This window comes from Zingiber officinale, chromosome 7A (genome assembly GCF_018446385.1).
Source record: "Zingiber officinale cultivar Zhangliang chromosome 7A, Zo_v1.1, whole genome shotgun sequence".
Classification (NCBI taxonomy): domain Eukaryota; kingdom Viridiplantae; phylum Streptophyta; class Magnoliopsida; order Zingiberales; family Zingiberaceae; genus Zingiber; species Zingiber officinale.
The window spans coordinates 48,205,929-48,227,773 of NC_055998.1; the positions used below are offsets into that span (position 1 = coordinate 48,205,929).

The 21,845-nt window shown below is 36.5% G+C and overlaps 1 long non-coding RNA gene across 1 annotated transcript; it reads right to left on the reverse strand.

Annotated features, from left to right (window-relative positions):
• Positions 1-17,675: 17,675 nt before the first annotated feature.
• Positions 17,676-21,546, reverse strand: LOC122000103. The gene is made up of 3 exons (XR_006116944.1): positions 21,281-21,546; positions 19,687-19,739; positions 17,676-17,686 (listed from the first exon to the last, which is right to left on the reverse strand). It is a non-coding gene; the product is annotated as an uncharacterized LOC122000103 (long non-coding RNA).
• Between the last annotated feature and the right edge of the window lie 299 nt (positions 21,547-21,845).

Below are 21,845 nucleotides of genomic sequence, written 5' to 3' on the forward strand. Positions count from 1 at the left end.
TAACTAGAGGAGTGACAATGCGGTCATGTTCCTGAAAGGAATAACCTAAGGTCGTTGATCCAACTGAATAAATTAGAAAGGTTTCTAAGTTGAGATCAAGACAGTTCTACTATCTAATACTGCTCATGCATCAAATATAATATTACTGTGCTAACCATTATTTTGTAACATTATATTATCTAACACTATTTTGCAAATCCGGCCTGATCAATCGACTAAACGCAGGGACCAGTCGACCAAACCAAGTGGACTCAAACCAAATATCAAATCAGAGCAGAACAAAGCAGAGTTTGATTCAAGTCTAATCGGTCGACCAAACTTTGATGATGTGGCACAGATCAGATCAAGCCAATGCAGCGAAGGAAACCTAGCTGATCGGTCAACTGAAAAGTAGGATCGGTCGACATAATGATCATTGTATTAAAGGTGTATTAAGTGTGAATCTTGGCAAACAGGGAAAGCCACTGTTCAGTCGACTGAATAAGGGGATCGATCGATCGAACCATTAAAGATCAATTAATGATCGAAGATCAGATCTCAGCGAAGAATGAAGGGAGCGGGCTTGGTTGACCGAACCCAAGAAACGGTCGACCAAACATTGAAAATTCTTATAAAAGTGGCGCTCGAGGTTCGAGGCTGTGTATCGGATCTGAGTACATCTCTGTGCAAAGCTACTATTCATGCAACAAGTCTACTACTCATCTCCAAGCAAGCTACTGCTCCATCCAAGAAGTACCAATCGAGCTTCATTCTACATCTAGTGTCAGTATATTTTTATTTAGCTTACTTTGTCCTTTATTTCAAGTAAGATAATAGGTTGTTACTATCTTACACATTTCATTGTACGAATTGCTTCTTTCCGAAGGTTTCAGAAAGAAGGATTTTAGTGAATTGTCCAACGGTGCGATCAAGGATCATGAGTTAACCTAGGCTCCAAACCAAGTAACTGAATCATGTTTTCTATTTTTCGCTACACTTCTTTGGTTTAAACACTTAAAAAGAAAAGAGTTTTTAAAAAAGCTATATTCACCCCCCCCTATCGCACTTTCTCGATACTTCAATTGGTATTAGAGCAAGGTTGCTCTAAAATTACTTAACCATTTTTCGAGCAATTTTAAAAAACTTTTTTTTTCTTTAAAAGTGTTTTCTTTTATACTTAAGTAATATTTTTTATTCTTTATCCCGCACTGCTAATCCCAAGACAAAAGTCTTGAAATTTTTTTCTATCTTTTTCTTGCAAGAATGTTGACTTCCTATCTAGAAGGGAGAAACATCCATGAACCTCCACCGTATGATCAAGTCTATTTTAATTCTTGGAGGTGAATGATGGAATGTTTTGTAGGAAGCAACAATTTTGAGAACTGGATTGCACTGAGACAACCCTCTCAAAACTTAGAAGCAAACACAAAGATAATGGATATATGAATTAGTGTTTTTCCTAATAAAATTTAGTGTCGATTAGAAGATTACAAAAATGCATTCGAGCTATGGACCAAATTGATCAATCTTCATGAGACTCCATCAAGGCTAGAAGATCAAGGAAAAAGTGAGTTTGAATCTGAGTCTGAATCCGGAGAGCTATCCTTAGAGTCAGATATAGAAGAGCAAGACCAAATCAACTTCATAGCACTAATCGTTGAGGAAGAAGCTGATAAATTCGAACTTGAGTCAAAACAAGTGTCCAAGATCGAATCCAAGATGGCAACAGTCAAGGGGGTGAATCCTAACAAGGATTCAAAAGGTAACACTATGAATATAAAATTTAAAGATCACATAACATGTTTTAAGTGCAGTGAGAAAAGGCACTAAAAAAAGTACATGTCCAAAGAACTGTTCTGTACAACTAAAGGCAAAGGAGGAACCAATATCTATGTAACAATCCAAATTTCCTCATTTCAAGTCCTAATAATACTTTAAATATTTAGAAATGCTTTAGAAATATTCTAGAGATTTTTATAAATTTTTAGAGTATTTTTATGCAATTTTCAGAGTTCGTTTGCTATTTTTACCAAAAAAAACAAAGTTGAGGCAAAAAGAGGTTGGGCCGAGGTTCGAACCAGTAACGACCCGCCTTCTACTAACTAAGTTGTAAGGCTGATCGTCACATTATGCTGTGCTAAACTATTCCCTGACCACCATTAAAACTAGATACGGAAGCTGTACTAATTTGAAATTTTGCTAAACTAGTGACATTTCTTGGTTCTACATGTACTAAGGGGTGTAATCTAAAGTATACCTAACATATACTGCATCCCCTATGGTCAAGGAACTGAAATAACCCTTTTCAGGCTGTTATCAGACCTCCCAATCGATCCACGGATCGATTGGAATGTCGGATCGATCTAGTGATCGATTCAACCGGCTACTGTATGCGGGTCATAGGTTGGATCGATCCAGTGATCGATCCAGCACGCTACTGTGCCCGGGACGATAATTTGGATCGATCGGCTGATCGATCCAGGGTGGTCAATCGATCCATTGATCAATCCCAGAGCTCTCTGTTCGCGACGGAATTGGCTGGGTCAATCGGCTGATCGATCCAGAAGCCTACTGTTCGTAGAACAGATTGCCCAATCGATCAGCTGATCAATTGGAAACCCCCAATCGATCCACTGATCGATTGAAGTTTCTGATTTTCTAGCTAAACTCTGATTTTAGCACTGTTTCGTGCGTCAATCACAATACAAGTTCTAGAATGATTAATAAACACTCTAACATCATAAAACTAGTGTTCTAAGCATAATAAAGTGCATGGTTAACTAATTCGTAGCAATGAATATACTAAAGTGCAAATGATAAAATACTGAAAAGTTCTAATGTTTAAACAAGCCTTGCTAAAGTTCCCTAAGATCTTCTTTCCAAGTTCCTGCCCACACACATCTTTGCAGCATTGTCCTCCAGCCTCCGCTAATCCATCTTCCCTTTACCTTTATCTGCAGTATAAGGAAAAGAAAGTATCTATAAGCTTTCGCTTAGTAAGAAACCATCTACCTCACTAAAACATGCATACGATGCATTTATGCTTTTAAAAACATGCTATTACACATATGCTAAACTTGCGAAAACATGGCATACTGAAATCACTGAACATAAACACTAAATCATGGCATACAAAACTAATGATAAACTATCATGTATATCAATAAAGAAGAGTAAACTGAACATGAACTGAGCTAAGCTGGAACTGAATTCAAACTCAACTATCATAACTAATCTTTGTGAGTTTTGAAAACTAATAACATAATAGATTAAAATACATAATCATAATGCTAATGGGCCCGACAACTGTACATGCTAATGAGCTCTATCTCTGCTAGCCCTGTCTGGTGCTAGGCCTGGTAACTCTTCAGGGAAGACTGCTGGGTAGTCACATACGACTCGGACCTCTGCTAGCTGTTGGTCCTTGTCCTGACTGGTACTGACTACGTGTGTTAAGAATCCCGTACATCCTGAATCCATCAACCTCTGTGCCTTCATAGCTGAGAGAAACTTCTTGGCCTTTCTCCAGGGTTCTCCGACGAATTCGAACCGTGCTTCCGCTTCAGGTTGGAATATGACTTTCTGTTTACGGCACTCGATGGAGGCACCGTATTTGATCAAGAAGTCCATCCCGAAGATAACGTCGTAGTCGGTCATATTAATCACTATCAGATCGCAAAAGAGCTCTCTGTCTGCTATAGTGACCAGCACTGCTCTGAGCCAGTGCGTAGACGCCATGATTTCTCCTGAGGGTAACGTCGTAAGGAACTGGCTACTGAGTACCTCTGGAGGTACTGCTAACTTCTCAGCAAATGCCCTGGATATGTATGAATGGGTTGCCCCAGTATCGAATAAGACAGTTGTACTTTGCTGTAAAATACTAATCTGACCTGTAACAACTGTCGAGGCATTTGCTGCGTCCTCTCTGGTGAGTGAGTAGATCCTCGCATTGGTCGTAGCTGGAGGGGCTTCTAATCTGCCCTGGCTGATATGTGGACCATCTAAAGCGGCCTGCATCTGATGTAACTGAGCTGGCTGGCCTCCATACTGAATCGGCTGTGGCTGAGGAAGACTGGTCTTGTTTGGACACTGCTTGGCCATATGCCCTTCCTGTCCGCATTCAAAGCATCCTCGTGTGCCCTTACGACAAACTCCAGGATGGAATTTCCCACAAGTAGCACACTTTGGATAACTAGGCTGCTTGCTGGTTGGCCCTCCTTTTGGGTAACTCCCTGGTTTGCGCTTGTTGCTGGAGTTCCCTTTCTAGTTAGAGCCATGGGAGTTGTGGCCCTGCTGTTTCTGAGTGCCTGAGCCTCCTTGACCTTTAGCTTCTGAGAGGACTTGCTTCTGCTGCTTGATGCTATTCTGATAATGCTCAATGATTAGAGCACTGCTCACTAGCTCTTCGGTGGTTTGTGGCCTATGAACGCCACCATCCACGTTCATCGCTATTTCCGGCCTCAGCATCTTGAGCATCAACCGGACTCGTTCCCTTTCTGTGTTGACTAGTTCAGGGCATAGACGAGCCAATCTATTGAATTTCTTCACGGCTTCCTCAACTGATAGGTTACCCTGATGAAACTCAGTGAACTCGTCGTAGTGGCGGTTTGTGACCCGCGTGTGAAAGAACTCCTCAAAGAATTCTTTCTCGAAGTCTGCCCATGTCATCTGATTTACTGGGTGCTTCGCTCTGATTCTCTCGCACCACATGCGTGCATCTCCTGTCAGACAGAAGGAGGCGCACTTCACCTTCTCATGTTCTGGCCAATCCAGAAGCTCCATCATACTCTCCAGTGTTTTGAACCAGGCTTGTGCATCCCATGGTTCACTGGTGCCTGAGAAGTTCTCGGGCTTGACTCTCTACCACTGGATCAAATAGGCTTCTCTCTTTGCCTCTACTGCTGCTGGGGCTACTGGTGCTGTAGGCTGGACTGGTGGAACCTCTCAGACTACTGGTGTTGCCAAGTTTGGCTCCGGGGTGACAGTGGGAGTGTTCTGCTGACTAGCCTTTAAGGTGACTATTTCCTGTTGCTGTTCAGCTAGCTGCTGCTGTAACTGAGCCACTAGTGCTGTAAGGTCTGGGGGAGGCACTGAACTGCCTGCCTCATACTGGGGCTCGGTGGCTGGTGCCCTTCTAGCTGGGCATCCTCGTGCCATTTCTAAAGACATAGAGGACATACATGACTAATACAAACATACGGGAGTAACTATTGTTATCATGTTAACTAATATTATAAACAAGCATGCTTTAATTATATCTAAACATGAAACGAAAACATAAAGAAAGTGAGAGATGTTCTTACTTGGAAGCTGCAGGTTCAATGCTGATGTGTGTGTAGGAAGTATGGAAACTGCTCTGATACCACTCTGTAACGACACGCCTTCTACTAACTAAGCTGTAAGGCTGATTGTCACATTATGCTGTGCTAAACTATTCCCTGACCACTATTAAAACTAGATGCGGAAGCTGTACTAATTTGAAATTTTGTTAAACTACTGACATTTCTTAGTTCTACATGTACTAAGGGGTGTAATCTAAAGTATACCTAACATATACTGCATCCCCTATGGTCAAGGAACTGAAATAACCCTTTTAAGGCTGTTATCAGACCTCCCAATCGATCCACGGATCGATTGGAATGTCGGATCGATCCAATGATCGATTCAACCTGCTACTGTATACGGGTCATAGGTTGGATCGATCCAGTGATCGATCTAGCACGCTACTGTGCCCGGGACGATAATTTGGATCGATCGGCCGATCGATCCAGGCTGGTCAATCGATCCATTGATCGATCCCAAAGCTCTCTGTTCGCGACGGAATTGGCTAGATCGATCGGCTGATCGATCCAGAAGCCTACTGTTCGCGGAACAGATTGCCCAATCGATCAGCTGATCGATTGGAAACCCCCAATCAATCCACCGATCGATTGAAGTTTCTGATTTTGCAGCTAAACTCTGATTTCAGCACTGTTTCGTGCCTCAATCACAATACAAGTTCTAGAATGATTAATAAACACTCCAACATCATAAAACTAGTGTTATAAGCATAATAAAGTGCATGGTTAACTAATTCGTAGCAATGAACATACTAAAGTACAAATGATAAAATACTGAAAAGTTCTAATGTTTAAACAAGCCTTGCTAAAGTTCCCTAAGATCTTCTTTCCAAGTTCCTGCCCACACACATCTTTGCAGCATTGTCCTCCAGCCTCCGCTAATCCATCTTCCCTTTACCTTTATCTGCAGTATAAGGAAAAGAAAGTATCTATAAGCTTTTGCTTAGTAAGAAACCATCTACCTCACTAAAACATGCATACGATGCATTTATACTTTTAAAAACATGCTATTACACATATGCTAAACTTGCGAAAACATGGCATACTGAAATCACTGAACATAAACACTAAATCATGGCATACAAAGCTAATGATAAACTATCATGTATATCAATAAAGAAGACTAAACTGAACATGAACTGAGCTAAGCTGGAACTGAATTCAAACTCAACTATCATAACTAATCTTTGTGAGTTTTGAAAACTAATAACATAATAGATTAAAATACATAATCATAATGCTAATGGGCCCGGCAACTGTACATGCTATGCGCGCATCCTTAACTAGACCCGGGGTTGCAAATCCCGAATTTAGTAAGGTTTACTAGGTTATCTAAACCTAGGGACCAACTATGGGAGCCCAGCCCAATGGATATCTAATCCTGTACAGTGCCCCTACTGAAAATAAAATACTGAATCATAGCTAATTAATTTATCTTGCTTTTACTAGGTTATCTGAACCTAGAGGCGACTGTGGGTGCCCACCCATTGGACCGTAGTCCCATATAAGCTGTAGCAAGAACAACCAAACTATTTAAATGCGTCTATTACATCTACTGAGCTATTAAAAATATCTACTGTAGCATTTTTACTCAGCTAAACATTTTATCGAGCACTTAGTGTGCTTCAACTCTCCTCTCTAATAGGGTGACCACCTCTAGGCACCCGACAACGCCTAGAGTCTCCAACTAAAAGGAGAAAACGTGTCTGGCTCATCTAGAGGCGCTCAACTAAATCCCTAAATCCGCGAGGAGGGTTAAGTACACCCTATGCATCGAAAAACTACATATAGCCAAACGAAAAGCATACAATCATCCGAAAAGCTACTTATATTGCAGGTGAGGGGTTTCTTACCTCCTGTGCTAGATTTCTTACAAATCTAATCGCTAGATCTCCGGAGGAGACGATCCTTTTGACGATCTTCTCGCGTCTACACGTTCCTCTCGCGGAGGGGAGCGTCCTCGTGTCAAAGTCATCGCCGGAATGTGCCCTTGGGACCCTTGGGACAGAACCCTAGCCTTGCTAGTGGTTGGCGCCGAGAGAGGGAGGAGAGGGAGAGGTGGCGTCGGTGAGGGTTTGAGGAGAAGGAAATCACGATTAAAAATAAAACCCTCACTTAATAATTTCTTATTTATATTAAGTGGAAATTTCGGCCCAACTTGAATATAAATTTAATGGTTTCCCTTTCCTTTCAGCACGGCCCTGCTGGGTTCACCTGGTTACTAAGGTTCACCATAAGTCATAGAACCCAATAGGTCTCGGGTTCAATTCCCGCTTAGGCCGTTTTCGTTTTCTATTTATTTTTGCTACTTCCGTTATTCTAAAAATTCTGTAAGAATATCCTAAAATTCCAAAAAATTATAGAATATTTCTAAAATAGTTTTGAGAATTTTCGGACGTTACAGAACCAAAGACCTCTAGTTAAGCAAAGTGTTAAGTTGTTTCGGATGACCAGGAACCCAGCAGGGCCATGCTGATCAAAGAAAGGGCGAAAGTAATTTAAGTAGTAATAAATAACAGAATATCCTAGTTATAAAGGGAGATAAGAGAGGAACTTAGGCTTTTAATTTCTTGTGACCTAACCCTTCCTCTCCTCTCTCTCGCGTGTGACAACGGTGCTTGGGAGGAAATGAAGAAGGGAGCTAGGGCTTCATCTCCGGCGGCCGGCCAAGGGGAATTTTCGTGAGTTCTTCACCGATTCGAGACACTCTCGTCGAGGGGAGCCTGTAGGCATGAAGAAGAGGCCGGAAACTCGAGCTATCCGAAACCCTAGAGGCCGATTTCGGTTGTAGCTTCAAGAACAAAGGTAAGTGCTTCTCACCTGCAGTAGGAGTAGTTCGGATTCTTGTTTCTTCTTGTTGTTTTTCCGAAGCATGCTGTGAGGAGCGTTGTTCTTGAAGGTTGCTGCCGTGAATCTCAATCTGGATCATTTGGGTTTGGAAAAGGAACAAATTGTTTAGTTTAGGCATGTGATTCGGATTTTTCTTCAGGCTTTGTAATTAGTATTTCAGGAATTGAGTTAGTTCTTTTCTGTTTGTGACCTTAATGGGCAATTCGGGTTGTTCTGTGAAGAGGGCATGAGCAGCTTCCTTTTGGAGTTTGCTGTGCAAGTTGAGTTGTGTTGTGAAAGGGGCACGAGTAGCTTTCTTTTTGGAATTTTCTGTGCAACTCGGATTGTGCAATGAAAAGGGCATGAGCAGCTCCCTTTGGGGCTTGCTGTGCAGGTTGGTTTGTGTCATTTAGACCCTTTCTGCTTTCCAATTAGCACGAGTAGCATGTGATCAAGTATTTAGTTTTAGTTTTCTATATATGTGCAATGAATAGCCCTTACTGCTTGGGTTCGGTTTATGTTATGCAATGAATATGAATAGTTTTTTTAGATTACTGTTTAATTTCCGAAGCATTCTTTTATTAGAAGTATTAACAAGTAACAAGTATTTTATTTGAGGAGGCTAGTACCCGACTTCCGAGGTTGTCGTTAAACAAATCTAGGTGACCGGTTCCAAGGTCTCGGCCCAGGTAAGACCAAGGTCTTCACCCTCGTAGGACTGGTGGTTCGCCACCCTAATCTTTATTAGGGAGCGCGCTTCGGTACTACGCTTGGGCCCAAGAAGAAAATTATAATTATTTTGAAGTATAAAAGTATACATTTTGAAAAAGAAACAAGCCTTGCATAGGCTTTAATTCCAACAAGTTTTAATTTTATTTATGCTGTAAAAGGGGCACGAACAACCCCTTTAGAGTTCATAGTGCAGATTTTGTTAAGTGTTTCAAGTGCAAATTTTTAGTTAACATTTCAAGTGCAGATTTTTAGTTAACATTTCAAGTGCAGATTTTTAGTTAACATTTCAAGTGTAGATTTTTAGTTAACATTTCAAGTGCAGATTTTTCGTTACCATTTCAGTTTGTTTAGCTTTTGTTATAGATCTATATATGCACTTTGAGTTTTTGTGAGTTAGATAGCACTTACTAAGCATCCGCTTATAGTTGAATTTTCTCTTACTGTAGATAAAGGAAAAGGAAAACTATAATGAAGGAGGGTGACAAGGAGATGCGGGATGGATGTGTGATGTTTGGACTATGGAAGCCTTGGGACCTTGCTAAAGAATTTATTAAGATTTTGTATTTAGTTTGGTTGTGAAAATTAGGTGGATTAGTTCCTTCTTGCATTGTTGGAATCATTCTTTCATGTTGATGGTTTTATTCATAGAATGTTTTTATGCATTTAGAATTCTTCCATTTAAATTGCTATGCACATTAGTTCCATTATTTGAGTTGTATCACTGTCGCACGCATGTGCAGATTGATATATCTAGTTGAGAACAAATGCTTGAGTAGAATTTTAGATGAGTCATTTATGTCTTCAGCTGCCACTAAATTGCATGTTTTCGAGTTTTTATAGAGTACTAAGTGTTACTATCAATATGTGAGCAAGATTAGTTAAGTAAAGTTTATAGTCAAGTAACGTCCCACTCTCACACACTAGTAGGAGGAGGGTGGGGTTGTTACAACCTGGAGTCCGGAAAAGGAAGGACTAGATCAAATTCTCCAAGTGCAAAAGAATGGGACATTACAAATCTTAATGCCCAAAGAGTAAACCTAAGGAATAGGGGGAGCAATTAAGGTAAATCAATTTAATTTATATGAAAATTTGTATACTTTAGATCTTTCCTATTTAGATTGTACTATGAATTAAAAAAAGCATGAAAATCCTACATTAACATTACTTAATAAAAATAATTAAATTAAAAAAAATTAAATAATCCAAATGTAATCAAATCAACCCAAACTTGAATCAAGACCTAGATCTAGTTAATCAAAATTTATTTACTAAAGATAATTTAAATTTAAATCAAAATAATAATGATCTAAAGTTAATTAAAAATAAACAAAATTTAACAAAAAATTTAGAAAATAAAAATAAGAAACTAAACGGTAAAAATTCTAAATTAAATATAAATTTAAATTTTAGAAAACTAGAAAAATAAAATAATCTTTTGGAAAATAAAATTAATAAACTAGAAAACATTAATAATAATTTTATCAACTCACAAAATCTAGATCTATGTTACAAATCAAAACAAAACTTCAACAAACCTAATTATAATCATGTACCCTTTAATTATGAAACTAATCAATAATTTAAAAATAATAATAACATAACAACAATAATAATAATAATAATAATACAGCAATAATAAAACAACAAAAATAAAATAATAATAATAATAATAATAAATAATAATAATAACAATAATCATAAAATAATAATAATAATAATAATAATAATAAATAATATGACTTATTTGATTTGATTGGCTTGTCATGATCATGCATACTTGCTTGTTATGTATCATGTCATGCATTCTCTCCTTATGCTTAGCTTAGAATGATTAGTTAAAAATGTTTACCAAACCCTAATAACATAGCATCGGAATGGATTAGGATGATAGTACGTTAATAAAACTTTGTCGAAGGCATGTCTAAGATGAATCTTATGTATTCTACCTGTTACACTAGACTTAGTGGATCTGACCGAAGCTATCTCAGTCAAATATAGGCTAATTAGACCAAAACTTAGTATTAAGTTTTTTGTGTAGAAACATTTTGAAAAGTATTTAGCAAGTGGTCCACTGTTGATACACAAAAAGGCCATATGCCGCACCACTAAATTGAAAACTTATCCTTAGGAAGCTTGCTTAATTAACCCAAAGCTAAGTTTGAATCTAATATGGGTTGAACAACCTTTTCAAAATTCTTAATAATTTAAATCTAGTTAACTTAATTTAAACTTAGTTGAAGTCACTAAACAAGTTAAAACTTTAAATCAAAATTAATTAAAATTTAAATAAAACTACAATAAATTAAACACAAAAATGTAATTCAAAATTAAAATTAATTATAACTTAAAGTTAAATGAGAACTTAATTAAAAACTTAAAATTAAAATATTAATTAAAACTTAAACATAAATTTAATTTAAAACTCAAAAATGTAAACTTAAATCTAAATTAAGGTAATTAAAACTAAATTAATTATAAATTATTAATCAATTGCTAAATAATTTAAAATTAATTAAATTAATATTTAAATTGTAAAACTTAATACACATAATTAACTCTTAATGAATCTCAACTTAAAATATTAACTTTAATTAAATAACATTATGCAATAAATTTTCTAAATTAATAAAATTAATCTGAACCAATTCAAACCACAATTCTAAATCCTTAACTCTAAATACAAGTAATTCATAATAAAACTCAATTTTTGACTTAACTTCATAATTTGATAACTTAATTAATTAACCATAATCTTTAACTAATTTAACTTAATATACATGATTAATCTTTAATGAATTTTAACTTTAATCAACAAATAAAGTAGTTTAACTTTAAGAAAAATTAAATTAATCTAGAAATCAATCTATATAAATTTACCATAAAAATTAAAATTAATTCTTAAACTAATTAATAATCATAAATCAACTTATTCTTAAATTAATTTTTAATTAATTAACTATCTCTAACAATTAATCTTAAAATTTCTAAACTAAACATAAGTTAATAAATCAATAAACAATATTAATTTAGTTAATTCACAAAATAATAATGTTATCATTAACTTAATCTTAATCAAAGTTCAATTCAAACTCAATTTTAACTCAATTCAAATTACAACTCAAAATTAATTAAGTCATCTCACACAACTATAGGATTACCATATTTGATATTTTAGAATGGGTGAGATGCTAAAGTCAATTAACAATATTTTTGAAAAAAAAATTGAAAACATATAAATCTATTTTTAAAAATTTTGAATGATGATTAATTGGGTGTATTATATAAAATTTATATTGATCATCACCTAAGTTTAAGATGTTTAAGTCAATCTTGACCCTTAGTGTTGGTTACTACTCGAAATATTGTACTGGTTCCCCTGTACAAAAATTTTATACAAGTCCTGAACCATTCCTAACAACCTATTGTGTTCTTTAGAAATTAAATTTAGAATCGCAAACAGAACTTAACATTATTGATTCTAAATTCAACTTATCTGTTCTTAGAGATTTAGACTTGGATCGAAACGATGCTTAACATTATTAATCCAAATCCACCCATGTTACAAATTTGATTAAATATTTATTTCAGAGATTGGCTTCCTGGTTAAACAGGGCAAGGCACTAGGCCTTCTTGGGTATGGGATCATCCACCACTTCCTAGACAAAGTCTTTCGACGAAATTCAATATTTAATCTCCTTATAGTAACCCTAGTTTTAACCATTAAGAACAATCGAATCACAAGATCGAAAAACAAAAGAAACACAAAATCGAATCATAAATTCGAAACCTAGAATCATTAGCCTCTTGTGTTTGGTATTTCAAAATCCGTACAAAGAAAACTAGTATAATGTGGAACAAGACAACTAGTTATACCATTCTTTGTAGCTAACAAACCTCACGATCTTCTATCGTATTCCTCTTCTTATCTCGGACATCGTGTGGGCGACGATCTACCGAGATGAGAATCCACCCAAGCCTCCTTCTTCTCCTTACAAGTTTCGGCCACCAACAATATCCTAGAGATGAAGAACTTCGACTACCAATCAAGCTCCAAGGGATACTAAGAAACAAAGCCTCCTTTCTCTACTTCTTCTCCTAGCTAAATCCGGCCACCAAAATCTCCTAGAGAGTTGATGTCACCGGCCACCAAAGAAGAAGAAAAGGAGAGGAGGAAGAAGATGAGGGTCGGCCACCACCAAGGAATTGAGGAGAGGAATAATAGATGTATTGTTATGAGGTGAGGCTCTTCTACCCTCCCTTTTATATTCCTTGGTCTTGGCAAATAAGGAAAGTTTTAAAACATAATTAAAATTTCCTTATTTTCCTTGCCAATGTCTAAGAATAAAACCTTCCTTATAATTCTTTCAATGGCCGGTCATATCAAATCCTCCAAACAAGGAAAGTTTTAAACACAAAATTAAAACTTCCTAATTTGTTTCCGGAAAATTTTAAAATAAAAATTTCTCTTTTAAAAAATTCCCTTCATGGTTGGTTATAAAAGGAAACTTTTATAAATTAAAATTGTAACGACCCAATTTTCCCTATTTCAAGTTCTAAAAGTCCATAAAAATATTTGGAAATACTTTTAAAATATTCTAGAGATTTTTAGGAATTTTTAGAGTATTTTTACGTAATTTTTGGAGGTCGTTTAGTAGGGTTACAAAAAGAAAGAAATTTAAAAAAAAAACGTTGAAGGTGAGATTCGAACCCACGACCTCGGGTCGGACTGACCCAAGCAAAACCGGCCCAACCAGCTGAGCTACACGATTTTGTTAACCTTATATGGTGTGAATTAAGTTTATAGCATAGTTAATGATTAGGGAATAAATTGGGAAAAAGTGCGCGACTGAGGGATTGAAGCCGAGACTCCTTGCTTCGGTTAAAAGCCGGTTAACCAGCTGTGCCGGCGAGTTTTTGTTAATTAAGGAAAGAACGGATTATATTTAAGGTATAGATAGTAGTCGAATATCCTAGTTATAAAGGGAGTTTTATTTTCTCCCGTGACCTAACTTTCTTCTCTTCTCTTCTCTTCTCACGCGACGGCGCCGATTCCTGCTCGGGCGAAAACGCAGCACCTCCTAGGGCTCTCTCTTCGGCGCCGGCGAAGGGCTTTTCCAGCGGGTCCTCAACCATGTGCGACCACCATCGTCGAGGAGGATCTGTGGACGCAAGAAGAAGCCGAAAACTCAAGTTATCTGAACCCTAGAATACTTCATCTTCTTCGGTTGTAAGTTAAAGAAGCAAGGTGAGTTGCTACTCACCTGCAGTAGGAGTAGTTCCACGAGTCTTGATTTGCGAATGAGCTCTGATTTGGTATTTCTGCGCCTTCCTGTTTTTCGGCTGGTTTTTGATTCTTGCGATTTTGGGTGTTGCTGCCATGGGTTTCAAAGAAGGATCAAGAGATGGTTTAGTTTAATTGAGTATCTAGATTGAATTAAATAACAAGAAATTGTTACATATATGTGTAGTTATATATAGTTCTGTATCTTAAAAGATATCGGAGCATGATTCATGAAGCTTGTATTTTTCTTTGTTTGCTGCCGTGAAACCAAAAGGAAGAAGAGAAGGATTAGTTTAGGTTAGGCATGAAGAACAGTTACAAAATTTAGGTTTCTAGTAGCAATTTATCCTATTAGCAGCACATTTGTATCCTTTTGGTTGTCCACTGTGGTTTTCATGAAGCAATTAAAACCTGGAATTGTTCTTTACCAATCTGATAAAGCATAATTGGAAATTTTGGGTTGCTTTACAATAAGGGTTAAGCTGTGAAGGTGTTATTTAAGTTTGTTTTAATTTTACAGCAAAATGAAGTTGATGCTTCATCTTTGGTTGTCAATGCTTTTCAAATTGTGCTAGAATAAATTAGACAGTTGTGGCATAATCAACAACCTAAATGTAGTATTCCAGTTTTAGTTACCCTTGGCCACCTTAGGCGCTTGAGCAGTTTCATTTGTGTTATTTAGAGGGCACGAACAACCTTTAGTCTGAGTATATAGTATTAGTTTTATTTGCTAATAATTAAGCATGATCAGTTTAACATGAGCAGTTTTATTTTAGAGTTGGCTTAAAGAAATCAAATTCAGTTTTCCCTGATTTATATCTGTTGTAGCATGCTTAGAGAGCTCAGTTTGTTTCCCTTTGATTTATGTTTATTGTAGCATGTTTAAAGAAGTTTGATTTGTTTTCTTTTGCTTGATTCTGTTGATACATTTTTTTAAAGAATCTTGTTGCTCCATAAAAACTCTAGTATCTACCTATAGGTGGGAAGAATAAGAGTTTTAATAAATTCTTTAGAGGTTTATAAGAAGTTATAAGAAAGAAAGACCAAGGTCTTAATAGGATCCCTAATTTTAAGAATTGGGATCAGTAGCATATCAAGTGCTCAAATAAATGCCAAGGCATTTTATTATAAGAGAATTAAAGAATAGCAAGTATAAGGAAGTTATAGTTAAAAAGAAAGTATTTTACTTTTAATGGCATGTACCGGACACAAGGTCCATGACACAAGGTCCATTGGGTGGGCTCCTAGATCGCCCCTAGGCACAAGATCGCCTAGAAGTACCTTAGTAGTTTCGGGATTAGTTACCTCGACTCTTATTAAGGATGCGCGCAAATTGGTACAATGTCCGGCCCAAAAGAAGTTTATTATTATTTTGAAGTATTAAAGTATAAGTTTTGAAACAAATGAAACAAGCTTCAAATATGTTTAGAATTAGAAAGTTTAGTTTCTTGTTATTTGAAGCATGCAGTAGTAGTTTTATTTGTTTCTTGCTATTAGATTATTCAGCATGTTTAGCTTTATTTGCTTTCAGCATGCAGTTATAGTTTTATTGGTTTATGAGCATGATTAGCTATACATGTTTAGTATTTCAGTTAGTATGATTCCTTTGCTATTTATGAGCATGAGTAGTTTTATATGTTAGCATTCAGTTTTAGCATGATTTTATTTATATACATGCATATCGAGTTTTTGTGAGTAGATAGCTCACTAAGCTTTATGCTTATAGACTGCATTTCCTCCTACTGCAGATAAAGGAAAGGAAAAGATTTAGCAAGGAAGGCGACAAGGTGGTGGTGATGAAGGTGTGTGATGGCTGGACTATGGGGAGATCAAGAGTTTGCTAAGGAATTATCAAGACTTTTCTGTTTAGAGTTCTTTTAGTTTTCTTTAAATATTATTATGAGTTAAGATTGTAATTTAGTTTATTCCACACTTGTAGTTGGGTTCTATTGATGGAGTGATATAGTTGTTTGCTATTGCTAGAGTAGTTTTCTTCTTTTATTTGTGATATTATACGACGTGGTTGTGAAAATATATGTTCCAACCGCCTGTGGCTGAGTATAGTTTGTTTGTATTGTTGATTTGATCACCAGTACAGGGGAGACTCTGCCGAAATTTTTCGGTAGGGATTCTTCGTAGTTTTTAATTATACCGGTTAAGTAGAGTTAGTAGTTAAGTAACGGTCACTCTTAGAGAGTAGTAGTAGTAGTAAGAAGGGTGGTCGTTACAAAAATCTCTATTAAAACATGTGGATGATTACAATAAGGAAAGTTTTCTCGAAAATTAAAATCTTTCTTTCAATCTACAAATAAAGAAAGATATCAAACCATTCTCTTAATCCTTTGTTGAAACTATAAAAGGTAAAATTTAATTTTAAAACCATGTATTCCATGGTTAGGAAAGATTTTAAAATAAAATCCTTTTAATTATTGTGGCCGACCACCTAAGCTTGGGCTTCAAGCTAGGGTCGGCTACCACTTGATCCATCCAAGACTTATCGTGGCCGGCCCTTGCTTGGGCTCCAAGCTTGGCTTGGCCGGCCACCTATGGATGGGTAAAAAGGTGGGTTTAGGTGGGTATAAAACTTTATAAATAAGAGGCTACGATAGGAACCGAGAGGAGGAATTGGTTTTGGTCTCCTGATGAACTTGAGCTTCCCATGTTGGCCCCGAACGCCCAACCCGAGTTCATCAATAATATCTCATTCCACTAAAGAGTTATTATTTCACTACCGCACTAATACCATATTACTATATGGGCTCCTATTTATCATGAGTGTGTTGATCTCCCTGTGTTTAAGATATTGAATGCCCACTAATTAAATGAGTTACTGACAACTCACTTAATTAATATCTAGCTCCAAGAGTAGTACTACTCAACCTTATCGTCATGTCGGACTAATCTACCTGTAGGGTTTACTTGACAATCCTTATAAGCTCCTCAAGGGGACATCATCAACCTAGATTACTAGGACACAGTTTCATTCTATAATCAACAACACACCATATAAATAATATCATTTCCCAACTTATCGGGCCTATTGATTTAATGAGCTAAATTTGTAATGACCCACCTTTCTTACTACTCTCTAAGGTGACCGTTACTTAACTACAAACTCTACTTAACCGATGTGATCGAAACCACGAGGAATCCCTACCGAAAAATTTTGAATGAGTCTCCCCTGTACCGGTGACCTTAAACTGAGATACAAACACAATATACATCAGCCACAGGTGGCTGGAACATATAACAAACTCTCACGCAGGTATATAAGTGTCAAAACCAAAATAACTACATATTAAACAAAACTCACATCAGCATGCATTCTAAAACAAGGATGAACTCAAATAACATGGAGTATAAAATATAATCTCAAATGACATAACTAAAGTACAACTCAATTGTTTATCAATCACTAAAATGCGAAAACTAATAATATCCCAAGTCTCTTCCATAGTCTTGGCATCACACATCCTCGAACACCTCCTTGTCGCCTTCCTTTGCTAAAACTTTTCCTTTCCTATATCTACAGTAAGAGGAAATGCAAACTATAAGCAAAATACTTAGTAAGCGCTATCTAACTCACAAAAACTTGATATGCATGTGAATATACTGAAAACTAAAACTGGATGCTAAAAAGGAAAACTACTCATGCTCATCTACTAGTAAAAGAAACAAACATACTGAAATGCTAAACTTGTAAAGCTACTCATGCTCTTCTAATAGCAAAGAACAGTAAACTAATCTAAATAACATGATAGCGTAAAAGAAAACTAAACTTGCTGATTTTAAAACAAAGTGAAACTTAATTCATTTGTTCTAATCTTATTCTTTTATCTCACTTGTTTAAAACTTATCCTTTAATACTTTTATACTTATGTGAAACTTATTTTACTTGTTCAAAAACTTATACTTATAATACTTGAAAATAATAATCAACTTTCTTCTTGGGCCAGGCAACTGTACTTGCTGTGCGCGCATCCTAACTAGACCCGAGATAGTTGGTCGGCCCATTTGTCGTTGACCGTCGACCGTCGGACGTATCATTACTACTAGGTTATCTAAACCTAGGGACGACTATGGGAGCCCAACCCAAGGACAACTGAGAGTCCAGCACAGTGCCACTGATAAAAGTAAAATACTTGTTATCTTTTAATACTTCTAATATATAATGCCTCGGCATTTTAACAAGCACCTTGTGTGCCAAAAATCCCTAAAGTCTTGACTTTGGGATCTACTTAAGGCCTTGGCCTTTTTCTTGCTTTTCTTTATCTTTCTTATACTTGTTAATACTTCTAAAAGAATGCTTCTTTAAAAAGAAACTGAAATGTTTAAGCAAATTCTAACTTTAAAATGCTTAAACCAAAAATCTACCTACTATGCTAATCAAATTCTGTATATTAAGCTTAATAAAAATCTGTTCTAAGTTTGGAGTTCTGCATGCAATACTTATCAAAATCTGCAATCAATACTTATATAAATCTGCATACCATACAAGCTTAAACTAAATCTAAAACTTGTTGGAATTAAAACCTATACTGCATGCTTCGAATTAAGAGAACTAAACTAACTAACTCTAAACTTATGTGAAGCTTGCTGGAATAAATGGTAGCAAGGAAACATATCTAAACCTCATGTTAGAATAGAGAAATTCAAATCTGTATCCTAGAATGAGTGTAACAAGAAAACATATCTAAACCTCATGCTAGCATAAAGAACCTCAAATCCATATACTTGAATGGAAGTAGCATATCTAAACCTCAAGCTCATATTTAATATTAGCAAATTATCTAAACCTCATGCTCAGATTTAACATAAGCAAATTATCTAAACCTGATGCTCAGATTTAACATAAGCAAATTATCTAATTGAAACTACACTACTCAACCAATGGCTCAAACTACAATCCGAACACTTCCAGATTTCCCATGCTATCTCAAACCACGAACCAAGATTTGCAAGGCTATACAACCAATTTAGAAGCATGGAACAAAATATAGTGCCACATCCAATTGTATAACTTCTAAAAACTGAATTTAAACTACTCCTATAAATGCGAAATTCACAAGTTCTATTGTAACAACCACCCTTCTTACTACTACTCTCTAAGGGTGATCGTTACCTAACTACTACTCTACTCACTAGTGTCACTTCTGCTATTATTAGCGAGACTTAGATTTATCACGGCCCTAGAGGAATTCCTATCGAAAAATTTTGGCAGAATCTCCCCTGTACCGGTGACCAAATCAACAATACAAACACTATATACACAGCCACAGGCGGTTGGAACATATTTTTCCTCACCCACGCAGTAATAATAACACAGTAAGTAAAAGAAAACTATTCTAGCAATAGTAAACAAATATCTAACTCCAACAATAAGACATATCAAGCTACAAGTACGGAATAAACTCAATTACAATTCAAACTTCATAATAGTATTTAAACTAAAAGAACTCTAAATAGGAAAGTCTTGATAATTCCTTAACAAACTCTTGATCTCCCCATAGTCCAGCCATCACACACCTTCATCACCACCACCTTGTCGCCTTCTTTTCATACTTTAGCTTTTCCTTTATCTGAAGTAGGAGGAAAAAGAAATCTATAAGCGAAACGCTTAGTAAGTACTAAACTATCTCACAAAAACTCGAAGTGCATAAAAATGCAAACGATACTGAAATTGAAATGCTAAAAGAAAAGCTACATGTACTCATCTAATAGCAAAGTACTCAAATAAACTATATACTCATGATATACCAGAATAAAGCTGAATACTGGAAATAAAACTAAACATGCTCACTAAACTGATAAGAAAAGTAATGAAACTCATGCTGTATGCTTAGAATTAAAGGAACTAACTTCTATAGATTCTAAACATAGGTGGTACTTGTTTCATTTACTTATAGCTTTATACTTGAAATTAATCTTTTAACTTTCTTCTTTTCTTTCTTCATCTTTTTTTTCTTTCTCTTTCTTCTTCTTTTTCTTTGGGCCTAGGCTTAGTACCATCTTATGCGCGCTCTCTAATAGTGACTGAGGTAGCGAGCCTCTAGTCCTATGAGGATAAAGACCTCGGTCTTACCAGGGCCAAGACATCGGAATTGGTCACCTGGATTTGTTTAACGACAACCTCGGAAGTTGGGTACTAGCCACTTACTTTAAATTACTTGTTATCTTTTCTAACTAGACCTTGGTCTTTTTCTTACTTGTGGTTACCCATAATCCTTAAAAGGTTTAATAGGGCACATAATCATTCCACTAAAATACATGGCTATTCATCTTATTAAAATAGCAAAACAACTGTCTATATGCTTTAGATTAAAGTGCTATTAAAAGCTAACTAACACACGTATGCATATGTATCAAACAAGAATCTTAAAAATTGATCTAAGAATCAATACTACCCATGCTCTTCTAATACCGCAAATGGAAAGAATTGAGAACTAATACTGCTCATGCTAATTATTAACAAATGGAAAACTGCTCATGATTTCTGGAATAAGAGCAATGAATTTCTCATGTTAGAAAAATTCAAAATTATTTCTAGAAGCATTCTGACACATAGTTAGCAATTAAGAGCAATGCTCAACAACCTTTCTTCATGTGTTCTGATACATAACGAGCAATAAATGAGCAATTCTCATAAAAAACATTATTTCCTAATGCATTCTCACTAAATTATTAACAACAACCGAGATAAACAGATCTGCACATGCATAGGACCGAATTCTTTAAGTAGGCTACCACAACAATACCGAGTAGTAAGAAATTTTGAAATTTTAAAGCAGATCCTAGGGTTTCAAAGGGCAACTGAATTCAAGAAAGGTACAACTAAGCAGCTAGTAAATCTCAGTACTACCACGTAGCCCACCAGCACAATAATCCTGTATAGCATGTTCCGCAACAAAAGAAGGAACTAAATCCCTAGCAAGCCCCAAAACAGCATATACCAAATGCAAGAAAGGTAGAACTAAGCCCTAGAAATCCCAATTCAGCATGTGCCGAGACAAGGGAAGATAAGAACAACTAAGCTCCTAACATCCACAACACAGTATGTTTCGAAAATCACCAGGAAACACAGATCCGAGGGCTACTCCTACTGCAGGTGAGAAGTACTTACCGATGTTCCTTGGACTCACAGCCGAAGAGGGGTAGCTAGGGCTTCGGGAAAACTCAAATCTCCGACCTCTCCTTGCGTCCACAGCTTCCCTTCGACGAGAGGATCCGAAATGGTGAAGAACTCTCGACGTTAGCCCCTCGCCGGCCGCCGGAGGTGAAAAACCCTAACTCCGGCTTGCTTCCGCCCGAGCTCTGCCGTCGCGAGCAAGAGAGAAGAAAAGAGGGAGGAGAGGACTTAGGGTTCTCGGGCAAAATCCAATATCAATTTATCCCTCTTATAACCTAACCTTTCTGTTATGGTTTAAGACCTAGTCATTATAAATTTGTTTACAAAACGCTTGCGGAACAGTTGGCTAGCTGCGATTCCGCCGAACCCCTGGTCGCGGGTTCAAATCCTCCGCCGAGCATTTTTATTCCCCTTTTATTTTAAATACTCCTAACTACTGCATAAATATAATTCATCCTCTATTTGATCAGTAATGACCGTTGGCCCACTTGGTTAGTCGGGTTTTGACCGAGTCAGAGGTTGCTGGTTCGAACCTCGGCTTGGACAATTTTTTGTCAAA